Below are 14,605 nucleotides of genomic sequence, written 5' to 3'. Positions count from 1 at the left end.
CATCTGAACATCTGCCTTTTTAAAAATCCAACCTAATAGGAATTTCAAGGTAGCCTTGAACTGCTACAGCTTTGGGGTGGCCTTTCCTGTAGGCTAAGCGAGTTTCCTGTCTCCTATTGTGTACATTCCATCCTGCTTACTAGAACTTCCATTTGCAATGGCGGGAGCAATGACCTCTCTTTGGCCTCTCCCCATAGTACTGTCTGTGGTGCTGTGCAAATAACCCTGCTCAGATAACCCTTGTGGGGATGACTGAAAACCACAAGTAATTTTATGAGGTCGTTGTGATCATTTCCATATCATGTGATATTTACTTCCAGATGGACTGGAGAGATAGCACAGCAGGTAGGGCATTTGCCTTGCACGCGGCTGACACGGGTTCGATTCATCTGTCCCTCTTGGAGAGCCCGGCAAGCTACCGAGAATATCCCTCCCACTTGACAGAGGCTGGCAAGCTACCTGTGAAGTATTTGATATGCCAAAAACAGTAACAACAAGTCTCACAATGGAGACGTTACTGGTGCCCGCTCTAGCAAATTGATGATGAACAATGGGACAACAGTGCTAGAGTGCTACAGATGGGCATGGTGACTTTCTCTCTTCTGACTTATTTTTTTCTTCCTCCATCTTCAGGGGGACAGCCACAATGGAAGATAACAGCTCCAGGGGAAATGGGTTTACATAGATAGCAGTTGCAAAGGTGACATGACAGAATTAAAACTGTTCTTTACCTTCAGCCCCCCACCCCCAATCCCTTCTCTTCTTTCCTGACTAGGGGCCACACACTTCTGGCTGGGGTGCTGCACATTCAGCCACATCACTCACCATGACACACTTTAACTACCGTGCTTGCACACCTGGTTGGTGGGGATCACACCCTTACACTTGTGGTGCTCTCATACATTCCACTGACAGTGTTGGCCGGATTCTGTTGTGGTGCTCACACACATACTCATTGGGAATCACACGCCTGCCTTTTCTGCTCGCATACTTTTTAGTTGCAGTGTTCATTGAGGGTCACACAATATGCTGCAGTGTGCTGGAGACCAGTAGTGGGTGTTCCAGACTCTGAGCATGTGGCCGCACTAGGATCAAACACAGGGCTCTGTGTTCACCAGGAAGCCAGTGTTTTGCCATGAAGCCATTCTAGGGCCCCATAATTGTATTAAAACTTTGGGGAGATTTTTGTTACAGTATAATATTTAATAAATATTAAATATTATAATAATAATAAATATTATTAATATTTAATAAATATTATACTGTAACAAAAACAAATATCATCATTTATTATCACTTTCTCGTAACTAAATTTGTCCTGACAAACATTGCCATTTAAAAACTCAGAGAACATATTGACTTTTCAGCTGTTCTTCTCACTTGTTACTCTTCAGTTCTTATGCTCTGTGTATAACCAAGACCTCCTTCACATTGACCTTCTCATATTATACTTACTAAGAACCAAGTTCCGGAGATAAAAAAAATAATAATAAGTTCCCCTCAAAACTTCCTTTTTTGTCATTTTTCCTTTTAATTATATGATATGACCCTGCTTTTGTTTGTATGTTTTGTTTTGTTTTATGGAACACACCAGCAGTACACAGGACTTACTCCTGGCTCTGTGCTCAGAGATCACTCCTGGCAGAGTATGGGGGGACCATATGGGTGCCAAGATCATATTCAGGTCAGCTGAGTGCAAGGCAAATGTTCTACCTGATGTACTATTGCTCCAAACCCCAAAATGATGATGATAATAATAATTAGATTTTAGAAGATGAGGCCAATCTGGACTCTCCTTTCCATATAGCAGCACTTGACTAAAAGTGTCATAATTTGTTCTCTTTTGGTCTGAAGAGAGAGTACAGTAGGTAAGGCACTTGCCTTGCATGTGGACAATCCCATTTCAGATCTCCAGCATGACAACTGCCAAAAGTGATCCCTGAGCACCGCCTGTTGTGACCCCCCCAACAAAACCTAGTTCTCTCACTTATTCCTTCCCCCAGCCTTGGATTTTGGTAACTTGGTGTAAATGGCAAAAAATCATTAACACTGGCAAGTGGGAGCCAGGGATATAGCTCAATAGCAGAGCAGTTTCCTTGTATGTCTTGTATGTGTAAGGCTCTGGTTTCAATTCCTGGCACTGCAAAAAAAAAAAAAGACTAACATGTGAGTGACTTATTTCAGAATAGCAAAACATTTAATATTTTGTTCCTTTTTTTAAAAAAAAAGTTGGTCTTTCTACCTGCAGATCTTTGATTGTTTAGAATCTGTAGTGATAGAGGACCCATGACTGTTGCAATTCTGTCATCCTGTGATACAGTGCCTGGCTTTTAGTTTGGCTTGGTCTTGGTGTCTACACCAGGTGGTACTTAGGTACTACTCCCAGTATGGGACTATATAGTGCCAGAAATCAAACCTGCACCCCCGTCAGGCAAAGCATGCACTCCAGCCCATGTGCCATCTCTCTCTGGCCCCTGTATCTGAAGCTTTTTTCAGAGGGAGGATCAGTTGCATTTTGTCCATCAAAACTCTGCTTCCACAGTTTTACCTTTGAACTCTGGTTCCCTAAGAGAAAGGCCAGAGGGACAGGGTAGGACCACTGTTCCAGAGGGGAAAAGAAGCAAACTTCCTAACTGTATAGTCTATAACATTTCATTCTTTTTCATCTTCATTTTTAAAAAATTGAATCACGGTGAGGTACACTGTTACAAAGCTGTTCGTGATCAAGTTTCAGTCATATAGTGTTCCAATACCCACCTGTCAAACAGGAATTTTTTTCATCACTGATGTCCCTTATTCCCCTCCTGCCACCCCAAATTCTCCCACCCAGCCTGTCTTTATGGCAGCCACTTTCCATCTTTCTCTCTGCTTCTCTCCTTTTGGGCATTATGGCTTGCAAATACAGATCCTGAGAGGTTATTATGTTTGTTCCTTTACCTACTTTCAGCATGAAGCTCTTATCCAGAGTGATCATTTCCAACTATCTTTGTCATAGTGGTCCCTTCTCTATTCTAACTGCCTCTTTCCAATATGTTATCCTGCTTATTTTACACTTACACCAAGATATAGATTAACTTTGAAAGCTCTGTGCTCTCCTAATTTATCATTGCTATTATCTTTTGTTCAGCTCATATCTAAGTCTTATCAAGCCTTCCTGTGGGACAAAGGTAACGCTAAATTCTCTGCATTCTTTTTTCCACTTAGCAAACCTCTTGCTAGTGAGAATCCAGCAACTTAACTAGCTAGTAACCACTAGAGCAGACTCTATTTCATGTGATGACACATGGAAATTTCCAACAATACTTGTATATTCACCAAGTCTAAGTGTAAGCCACATGAAGATCAAGATCACAAGTGTATCCTCCGCAAAACTTAGTAAAATGCTTGGATGTAGAACGGATGTTAAGTCATTAGTTTATGATAGATGATATTTCTGGGCCATTAGCTCGATATTTCTTCTTCTATAAGGATTTATCAAGTAAACTATTTTCAGAATAATTCTGGTTTTCTTTTCTTTTGATTGAATTTTATTACCTGTAAATGAAAATTAAGTTCTCAAAAAAATTTTTGTAAGCTGTGAACTACAATCTGTAATCAAAACTTTTCTTTAAATTCATTGTCTTCTTTTGAGCTGTTAATAAACATATTTGACTTCACTTGGTTTTTCAAATTGTTGTTTCCAGATGGCGAGGCCTTCAGATATGATAAGCTTCAACATAGCCTATTTAGTGAAAATTTGAACAAAATGCAGTATCTTTAGGAATCTTTAGACTGTCAATATGATAATTAAAAGAAAAAAAGCTTCCTATGTTTTTGTCTTCTCTTCCCATGAAAAATCAAATTGTCAGTCAATCAAAGTGAAAATGAACCACTGGCTTTCTTTTTTATTTTTCAGTTTAGTGTATAATAGTAGCTAACATTTATTGATTATTTACTCTGTGGACCATTTTTTTCTAAGAATTTTATGTATAGTTTCATTTTTAATTATCCCAATGATTTGTTGAGGCTTTTTCTTTTTTAAATGCCCATTGTTACAGATAAAGAAACAGACACAGTAGAGTCACAAATATTTTACCTAAGATCATGCAGCTAGTAAAATTGTAGGCTGGGTTTTGAGAAGGGGAATTTTTAGTATTTTGTTTGGTTTGGGGGCCATACCTAATGAGGTATGTGGGACTGTTCCCAGCTCAGTGCTAGGAGAAGTGGGGATTGGAGAATATGTGGTACTGGGGATGGTACCTGGAGCTTCCCCATAATGTAAATCATGCTCTGTTGAGCCATTTCCCCAGCACTGAGGTTAGATTTTAAATGCAGATAATCTGGCTCTAGAACCTACAGTGCTAAATTAATTTTTCCCTTAAAATACTTCATGTGATTTAATAGTAATTCATCATGTAGATTAAAGTCCCCCTTTTCGTGATTTTATGCATTACTAATTCCATCTGTATTTCCCCACTAGCCAATATGTTGCCAGAATTAGGTGGTTTGTAAACTTGACCATTTGCTAATTGATTCCATGAGATTCCATGAGATTTGGGGAGGGAGTAAAGGGGAAGATCGAGCTACACTTGACTGTGCTCAGGGCTTATTCCTGGATCTGTGCTCAGAGATCTCTCTTGATAGTGCTCAGGGGACCATATATGGTGCTCAGGATCAAATCCAGGTCATCCACATGCAAGACAAGTTTCCTATCTGCTGTACTCTTTCTCCAGCTCACTGGGATTGTTTCAGTATAACAAGTTCTTCAGAGACCTTTCCTATATATAGTGGGACTTTCAACTTCTTTATTGAACCCATTATTCGTCTTAAAAATTGACACCTTATGTGGGGGAAAGATGATGCGGGCCAAATATAGACTAGAGACTGAACACAATGGCCACTCAACACCTTTATTGCAAACCACAACACCTAATCAGAGAGAGAGAACAAAAGGGAATACCCTGCCATAGTGGCAGTGTGGGGTGGGGGGAGACGGGACTGGGGAGGGGGGGAGGAATGTTGGGTTTACTGGTGGTGGAGAATGGGCACTGGTGAAGGGATGGGTTATCAAACTTTGTAAGGGAGAAACATGAGCACAAAAATGTATAAATCTGTAACTGTACCCTCACGTTGACTCACTAATTAAAAATAAACTATTAATTAAAAAAAATTGACACCTTAGAAAGGATAATGAATAAATAGTTGATAGCACCATAGTTTTTTATCATATGATTATTGAATTAATATCAGTGGGTTCCCTACCACGTACTATTTTAAACATATAACAGCCTCTCCAAATATATATATGTATATATATATACATATATATATATGGAGAATGGAATGCTAAGGGCCAGACTCAATTACATGCATTAGTGATGGGAGATAAGTTTTAATACCCTCTGAGGATAAAGATTACGTGTAAAGGAGCTATAGAGTAAAATCTTTGTATGGATCCTGAACCTAAAAATGTATTCCTATCCTTGAAGGAATATCAGACAATGACCCAAGAAAACCTTGAGAAAGCATGCCATCTCCCTGTAGCTAAGAGTAAGGTGGCAGAGAAGCACAAGTGAGATAATAACCTCATTAATCAATATAAGTATAATCCTGAGTTTTACTTGTCCAGGCACATAATCTAAATGTATATCACCACTTAATGCTGACTTCCTAAATGGAAATGAAAATTAGGGGCCTTTGAAATCCCCAGGAGAAACAGTGATTCTATAGGAACCCTTTCACTCAGAACTCAGAACAAAGCCAGCACCACAAAGGATGAGTCTGCAGTTAAAATTACAAATTAGAAAAAGCACAAACAGACAGTATAGGGTAACTGGAGACTGCTAATTGCATATAGTCAACCTGGGTTCAGTTGTCAGTACCCTATGTGGTTTCTTGAGCCCTGGCAGGAGTGACCCTTGAGCACAAAGGCAAGAGTAAGCCCTGAACACCATCTTGCCCAAAGTAGAGAGAGGGAGAGAGATAGATAGATAGATAGATAGAGAGAGAGAGAGAGAGAGAGAGAGAGAGAGAGAGAGAAGAAAAGCACCTGCCATAGAGGTGGGGAGTGGGGGGGGTGGGGGGTGATGGGAGGGAACCTGGGGACAGTGGTGCTGGGAAATGTACACTGGTGGAGGGATGGTGTTGGAACACTGTATGACAAAAATCTAATCATGAACATCTTTGTAAGGGTCTATCTCAAAGTGATTCAATAAAAAATTAAAAATAAAATAGAGGGCTTGCTGAATATGGGAGGGAACCTGGGAACATTGGTGGAGAAAATTTGACACTGGTGGTGTGATTGGTACTGCAGTATTATATTTCTAAAGCTCAACCATGTATAGCTTTCTAAATCACAGTGCTTTAATTTTTAAAAAGTGGAGGTAGGGGGAAGATATAATAAAAAAATCTCAAAAGGAGAAAATACAGACTACGAAAGAACACATTCATACAGACACCATGAGAGTTGAAACTCCACACACAAAATACACTATACATTTTAGTCTATGGGGACTTGTAAAACCTATACAGGACATGTAGCTATATCCCCACCAAAATCAACTTACTTTCTGAGTCAAACAGAATTCTTAATTACAGATGGGAGGCAAAAGGCATAGATGACGTAATGTTAATAGTCCCTGGTATTGACAGTGCAAACCACATTTCCTGTTGATAGTGGACAGATCCACAACCCACAAATTAAATCCATGAAGAAAAACATTTATTACAATAATAGCAAAATGGTATTGTTTTATTTCTTCCTGTCAGATCCTCTGATACTGAAAGCAGCACTTAGAATATAAGCGGATGTCAATAAATGTTCATTTTTACTGTATTTAGACACTTCAAAGAACAGGTTTAATATGTTTCCTTCCAATGAATCTGAAAATGTAAAATAACTCAAGTTTTTTCATCTTATTTTATGTTTGTCCCCTTCGTGTGTGAGGAAAAGTCTGTAACATTCAACAAAACTGTCAAGAATTGACATGTGTATCACTTAGGGAACAGTCAAGAAATATGCCATTTGAAATAGTGTTACCCAGCATTTTGAAAGATGAAGATGTGTGACATGGGGAATGCTTATGTTATAATGTCAAATGAAAAATACTAAAACAAAAACACATAACATGGATGAAATTTGAATATATTATACCCAGTGAAAAATCCAAACACAAACACCACTGAATCAGCAAGGAGTTTCCAGAGCAAAGAATCTCTCTGTATATATTTGCATTTCTTTAGGCAACTGGCCCACTTGATTGTGGGGCGAGTCTGAAACAGCCCACTGGAAATTCAGGCAATAGTTGATTCTGAAGTCTTGGGGCAGAATTTCTTCTTCAAGTAACCTCTATATTTTGCTCTTCAGCTGGTTGAATGAGGTCACCTAGATTACTGAGGATAATCTCCTTCTATTGAAGTTAGTAAACTGTAGACCCATCTATAAAAGATCTTCACAGATAATCCTAGATGAGTGTTTTATTGAACAACTCTACTAGGGCCTAGCCTCCTTGATATATGAAACTACCATAGGGCCAGAGACATAGCTCAAAGGGCTGGAATGCATGCTTTGCCTCCAGGAGCCCTGGGTTCAATATCTACCATGGCATGGTGGTGATCTGAGCACTGCTGGGTGAGACCCTTCACTTTAAAATGTGCTAACCACCAAAGCCTCTTGTTATATGATTCTATCCATTTAAAATGTCTCTAGGGGCTGGAGAGATAGTACAGGAAGTCAGACACTTGTCTGGCTCGCACCCAGCCAACCCAGCATCACATATTGTCTCCTGAGCACCTGAGAAGAAAGACTTGAACACCACTGGGTGTGATTCAAAAACTACAATATAATCATAATGTATACATGTGTGTGGGCTGGATCAATAGCACAGTGGTTAGGGCGTTTGTCCATAGTTGACCCGGGTTCGATTCTTCCGCCCCTTTCAGAGAGCCCGGCAAGCTACCAAGAGTATCCTGCTCACACGGCAGAGCCTGGCAAGCTCCCCATGGCATATTCAACATGCCAAAAGCAGTAACAACAAGTCTCATAATGGAGACATTATTGGTACCCGCTCAAGCAAATTGATGAGTAATGGGATGACAGTGACACAGTGACAGTGATACATGTGTGTATATATAATTGCAAGTGATACAAGAATATTCATTTGAAGGTTTAGCTCATTCTGACATTTAGCATGGGCTCAGAGATTACTAGCCATTACTAAATTATTTGCTGCCGTAATATATGAAAACTTGAAAACAGTTTCACTTTAAGTATGTTTAACTTGGTGATATTGTATTTTTTGCATTTGTTGTTTCAAATAAAGCACTTGAAACACTATAGTAATAGTGTTTGTGCAGTAAATATGTTTAAAATTAAAGTTTATAGGGACTTAGGAGATAGCTCAAAGGGCTCGAATATGCCTGGCATATTCGAGTTCAACTGCCCCCACTACAGGATCCCTCAGGCACTGCCAGGGTGCCACTAGGATTGAGCCACATGGCCTCACCAGACTCCGGCATTGAATGTCCAGTCTGGTTGGCTAAGTTGATCATTAGAAATCACTCTAGACCCTTTGAAAATTGCTTGGAAAGATCCTCAATTTAAAAAATAAAATTAAATTAAAACTTATGACTCAGAGGCATCTATTTTTGTGACAAAGTTCCTGTAAAGCATGTACTCTGGTGGAGCTGCTCAGTGCTAAAGAAAAAGATCAGAGGGACTTGAGACATAGTACAATTGGTAAGGCACTTGCCTTGAACCTGGCTGACCAAAGTTCGATCCCCAGTACCCCATCTCGTCCCCTGAGCCTGCCTCGAGTAAACGGAATGCAGCACCAGGAATAAGCCCTAAGTATCACTGGGTGTGGTGACGCCTCCTCCCCCCCAATAAAAAAGAGAAGAAAGGAAAAGAAGGATGGAAGGAGAGCGGGAGGGAGGGAGGAAGAAAGATGAGAAAGGAATCAGATTATTTATTTATTTATTTTGCTTTTTGGATCACACCCGGCAATGCATAGGGGTTACTCCTGGCTCAGCACTCAGGAATTACTCCTGGCAGTGCTCAGGGGACCATATGGGATGCTGGGAATCAAACCCGGATCGGCCATGTGCAAGGCAAATGCCCTACTTGCTGTGCTATTGCTCTAGTCCCAGGAGTCAGATGTTTTAGCAGGAAGTCAGGATAGAGCATCATCCTCTGATCTATTCAGGATGGGTACAATCTATGTATTTGTTAACACCTCTTAACACCTCTATTCATTTTAAGGATTTTTTTTTTCTTTTTGGGTCTTACCCCCAAAATGAGTATGCTCAGGAGATACTTCTGTCTCTGCACTCAGGAATTAACTCCTGACCATACTGGGGGACTGTATGGAATGCTGGGTAGAAATCAGGTTGGCCGTGTGCAAGGCAAACACCCTATCCATTATACTATCACTCCAGCCTGAGTTTAAAGGTTTTATTTTCTACTTATCTATGTTCATCTTAAATTAGCTCCAACCAAGCAAAAATGTGTATTGTTAATTTGCTTTAACATAGTGCTTAGATGATGACGTGACTCCATAACTGTTTCAGTGAAAATTAAGAATATTTTTCCTTTGCCAATAATGTTTATATTTTAGTTAAACCAAAATCAGTCTGAGTACTGGAGAACTCTTCTGAGAATTCGATGAAAAGCCACAGAAGATTTTAATCTCTTTTAGGCAAATCCTTAAAATGAGAATTTTGCTGGGGAATGGGATAAGTGGGGAACTGCCACTGAACAGGAGGAAGAAACTGCAGAAAAGAGAAGGCAGCTGCCCTCCTCCTGCCCCCTGACCTTGCTGGTGAACTGTGGGAGAGCAGAGAGTGAGGGGCTCCTGCAGGGCATAAACAGTGATATCCAGGATCATAGCTCCATTGTTTATTCTCGGAGAAAAGAATTTCAGTAGAAGACAGTGGCTTCTATAGGAGCTATGAATGAGAGAGGGGAGAGAATTCCAGAAGAGAAATGAACTACACACCCCAAATTAGAATGTGGGCAACCCCAGAATGCAGTGCACCATAAAGGGACGAAAATGCCTTTTAAATTTGATTAGTCTTTCCCAATGTCCCTGATGTGGCACTTTCTGTATAGATAGTATGGTCCTACTAGGGCCTTATCAGGGTGGTCTCCATTCAGTCTTATCAGAGCCTTTTGTTCTTGCTGAAGTATCTCCTCTCCTGAGGGGCTCCAACCCTCCCTCCCTCCCTCTCCTTCTCCCTCTCCCTGTCTCTTTCCCTGTCCCTTTCCTTGTCCCTCTCCCAGTCCCTTTTCTCTCCCTCTCCCTTTCCCTCTTTCTCTCTCTCTCCACCCCCCACCTTTTCTAATTGCCCTTTGGGCTCATACCATTCAGTCTTAGCAGGTATTTGGTCCTAGAAAATCATCTCCAAAGGGTGTCCAGCCTTAGGATTTTCACTGCTGTCTTCAGTCTGGAGCCTAGGGGCGGTGATAGATGATCCTTTTAGATCCTATCTTGGTTTTGTGATTTCCTCCAAACACTCATTACCAGTGGTTTCAGCCTCTCTACACTTTTAGACCTTACCCTATCATGGACCAATGGACCACTGGTCTGGATGACAGTTTGACCTTTAGACTTTCTTGTTGATCTTGCGGAGGGCCTTAGTACTTCTAGATTATTCAGGAAGGTTCTTGATGTTCATTCACCATCTCTAATTCTGGGAATGGCCCTTTGGTGGCTCTTAAACACAACTTTTTGGAGCAACTTTTGTCTTTGGAGATTCTTTTTTCCTTCATCCAGTCTAACTTCCTTGGGGAAGTTCCTGGAGGGGAGAATGGAGGAGAGTTAGGACTGGCAAAGTCTGCCAAGAGCATGTGCACTGCCAAGATGCTGAAGTTTCCACTCGCCCCACAAAATAGCAGTCAATCTGTATCTGAGGTCTACTTGGCCTATGCTGCATGGCACTGATCCCCACCACCTGAGTTCTGGGGGAATCAGGCAGGGTGAGAGATTGCAGGGAAGGACACTTCCTAACCTTTGCCCAGGTTTGTCCAGGTTTCCAGGTTCATCATCTCCCTTTGCAGAAAAGAGTTGCAGGAGGAGGCCAAGTGAAGTGAAATTTTTTTTTTTTTTTTTTTTTTTTTTTGCTTTTTGGGTCACACCTGGCAATGCACAGGGGTTACTCCTGGCTCTGCACTCAGGAATTACCCCTGGCCGTGCTCAGGGGACCATATGGGATGCTGGGATTTGAACCCGGGTCGGCTGCGTGCAAGGCAAACGCCCTACCCGCTGTGCTATCTCTCCAGCCCCGTGAAGTGAAATTTTTATTTAGGAAATGAGAGAGAAGATATCCAGGATAAAGTTAAAAGGAAGTGATTGCACATCCCAAGATGCAGTGCAGAGGATCTCAGGATGGGAACTCTAGATGCTTGCTTAAGCAAGGTTGGTTTTTTGGGGGTTTTCCCAAACTGCCCTGGCATGGGGCTCTCTCTTGGGATAAGAGCCCCCTGCTAGGGTACTGTCAAGGGGGGAGAAACTTTGAAGTTTTGGTGATCTTCTTTCAAATTCTTATTTTAGGGTTTTTTGTTCCTGAAGTTTCTTTTCTCCTGAGGGGATCTAGCCTTCTCTGGACTGGTGCTGGCACCAGGTAGAACCTTACTTATCAGGTGTCAGTTTCTGCACCTCCAAAGATGCTCCAGCCTTCATACTTTTGGACTGCTTTTGAGCCCATGACAGAGTAATTTATTTGAATAATATCTTATCTCGGAGAGCCCAGGAAGCTACCGAGAGTATCGAGCCCGCGCAGCAGAACCTGGCAAGCAACCCGTGCGTATTGGATATGCCAAAAACAGTAGCAATAAGTCTTTCAATGAGAGACATTACTGGTGCCCGCTTGAACAAATCGATGAGCAACAACGGGATGACAGTGACAGTGATAGTGACAATATCTTGTTTTATTACTTCCTGTAACTCATTGCCTGGGCCCCCCTTTCTATCTGTCACCTTTGTTTGCTTTCTTCACATGACATCTTTGTTTGCTTTCAAATATCTCCTTTTGGTGACTCTTTCATCTCTCCCACAAACCCCATATCTGGCTAATGGCTAAAAATAGCAAAGATGTTTCTCTCCAGCCTCCTCACATTCATCTGGGGTGGAGATTAGAAGCACAGTTAATTATTAGTAAAACAGACTCATAAGGTTGGAGCCCATGAGGTCTTTCCCTACTCAGCAAGGTGTTCTTGTATCTGGTTTTGTTTGTTTTATTTGTTTGTTTGTTTTAGGAGCTTGGGGGTCACACTCAGTGCTATGCAGGGGTTACTCTTGGTCGTTCTCAGGGACTGTATGGGATGCTGGGAACTAAACTAAACCGAGGTTGGCTGCATGCAAGACAAGCTCCCTACCTACTATACTGTTGCTTCAGCCCATTCACTCTGATTTTGGAACAAAGACTCATTTCCTTTTTTTCTACACAGTGGGCATTCTTTGACATATAAGTCAAAAACTTACTTGAAGCACCATAGATGGTATGAGAGCAAATGTCTGTATTTATTTTAAGTACTGAACAGTATGGAGTATCATTTTTATACCATGTAAGTATGTCTTACATAGAACAGCAGAATTTAGGCAGTTAGGTAGGAAGTGAACATAATATGCTTTTTTAAATTCACTAAAATATTATTTTGAATTCCTGGGACCATAACAATAGTATAGCAAGTTGGACACTTGCCTTTTACGCAGCCAGCCTGGGTTCAATCCCCAGCATCCTATATTCTCTGAGCTCTTCCAGGAGTGACCCCTGAGCACAGAGCCAGGAGTAAATCCTGAGCATTGCTGGATATGGCCCCAAACCTCCAAAACTGTATATATATTGAATGACTGATGTGTTTATACAACAATTCAGAATTCTGTAAAATTAGATTTTGAATATGAACCATTGGGATTAATAATAGAGGTATTTTTCTCTTAAAATAACTTGATAAATGTGCATTATTTTGTTGTATAAATCACCCAAAATGGCTAAAATACATTTAATAATGTGTGCACAAAATACAAAGAGGAAAAAGCACAAAACATAGGGAAATAACATTAAGCTATGGATACGGTTACCACCAATTGTATGTATTAATTTAATCTCTTAGTCTGCTTTTGGGCAGAGAAAGTGTAACAAATTTAGAGGAAAAATTGTCACTGACTGTAATTCACATCTCTTTTCATTGCCCTAGAGTTCCTAGCTATTCCAAACCACTCCGATTTTTCAGACTATTTGAGTTTGTGAATTGGCATATCCAATTATTACCTCTTTGAATCTTCCTGCTCCTTACTCATTTTGCTTACAATTCACATCCTCATAGGTTGAAGGAAAAAAGATGTGCAAGTAATCCCTGCCTATTTTATTTCTTTTTTTAAGGGGGGAAGGGGAGAACTCTGGGGATTATGGGAGTGGGATGAATCCCCATATATGATTCCAGGTATTATTCTTGAGCACTGAGCTAAGAGTAAGTACTAAACACTTTCAGTGTGACCCTACCACCCTCTCCCCAAATTATAGTTTTTAGTTGTGAAGTCAACATATAGAAGTAAAAGTTTGTCTTTGCTTTTCTCATCATCAATTGTCAGTCTTCTCTAAGGGGAACATTTTCTGCAAATTCAACCCATTCCTTTTGCCCTGTTGACCAAACGGGAAAACTGTTGGGGAGGAGGAAGCTTTAACTCTTTAAGTAGTGCCTGAAAATTACTCAGCAGTCCAACCAAATACATCAGACATTTAACTATATCCTAAATATAGCCAAGGGTATCCCTTAAATTCTTCTAATGTAGAGGCATGTCTTATCCATTGTTTTATCCTTAGCACCAAGCAGTACTGCTTTATCATATAATTAATAAACACAAGCATGCATGCATGCACAAGATAAGCAGATACCTATAATTGTACACATACACATGATTGAGAGATATGCAATTAATAAATCTACTCCCAAAAGTCTGGCAAGCTCCCTGTAGCATATTTGATATGCCAAAAACAGTAACAATGATGGGTCTCATTCCCCTGACCCTGAAAGAGCCTCCAATGTGGCACCATTGGGAAGAACGAGTAAAGAGAGGCTGCTAAAATCTCAGGGCAAGGATGAATGGAGACATTACTGGCGCCTACTCGAGCGAATTGATGAACAACGGGATAACAGTGATGCGGTGATACTCCCAAAAGTCATCACAACGGAAGGAATTCATACAACCATATTACTAATTTAAGTTTTTGGAGAATATGGGATAATTGTAAGCCTCAATACCCAAGGATCTACATGAGAAACTAATTATTTAAAAAAATATTCTCTTGATGAAATATTACTGAACACATCTTTATCTTAAGATTATTTGAAAGAGTGCAGAGCATAAGAAAATAATTGTTTAATAATGTGTCAGATATATCAAACCAAAAGAATATTATTTTGCTTTAAAATTACAATTTTATAGATTACAGATTGCAGTTATACAAAATTACAGACATTGTATAAACAAAACTATTGTAAAAGTATGAAATAAAAGGAATATTTGTGAGAAAAATACATAGTGATATGTAACTATAAAATATCAATAGGTAGACAAAATAAAAGTGGTGGTATAAAAAACAAAATAGTATATTGTCTTAATCAAAA

The 14,605-nt window shown here is 40.2% G+C and overlaps 1 protein-coding gene across 1 annotated transcript in view; it reads left to right on the top strand.

Moving 5' to 3' along the window:
* The window catches only part of SLC1A1 (solute carrier family 1 member 1), an 86,471-nt gene that overhangs the window by 26,385 nt on the left and 45,481 nt on the right, over positions 1–14,605 (top strand). The window lies entirely within an intron of this gene.

Source organism: Sorex araneus, chromosome 1, assembly GCF_027595985.1.
Source record: "Sorex araneus isolate mSorAra2 chromosome 1, mSorAra2.pri, whole genome shotgun sequence".
Lineage (NCBI taxonomy): Eukaryota > Metazoa > Chordata > Mammalia > Eulipotyphla > Soricidae > Sorex > Sorex araneus.
The sequence above is the reverse complement of the archived record's forward strand: the minus strand, read 5'-3'. Positions and strand labels throughout refer to the sequence as shown.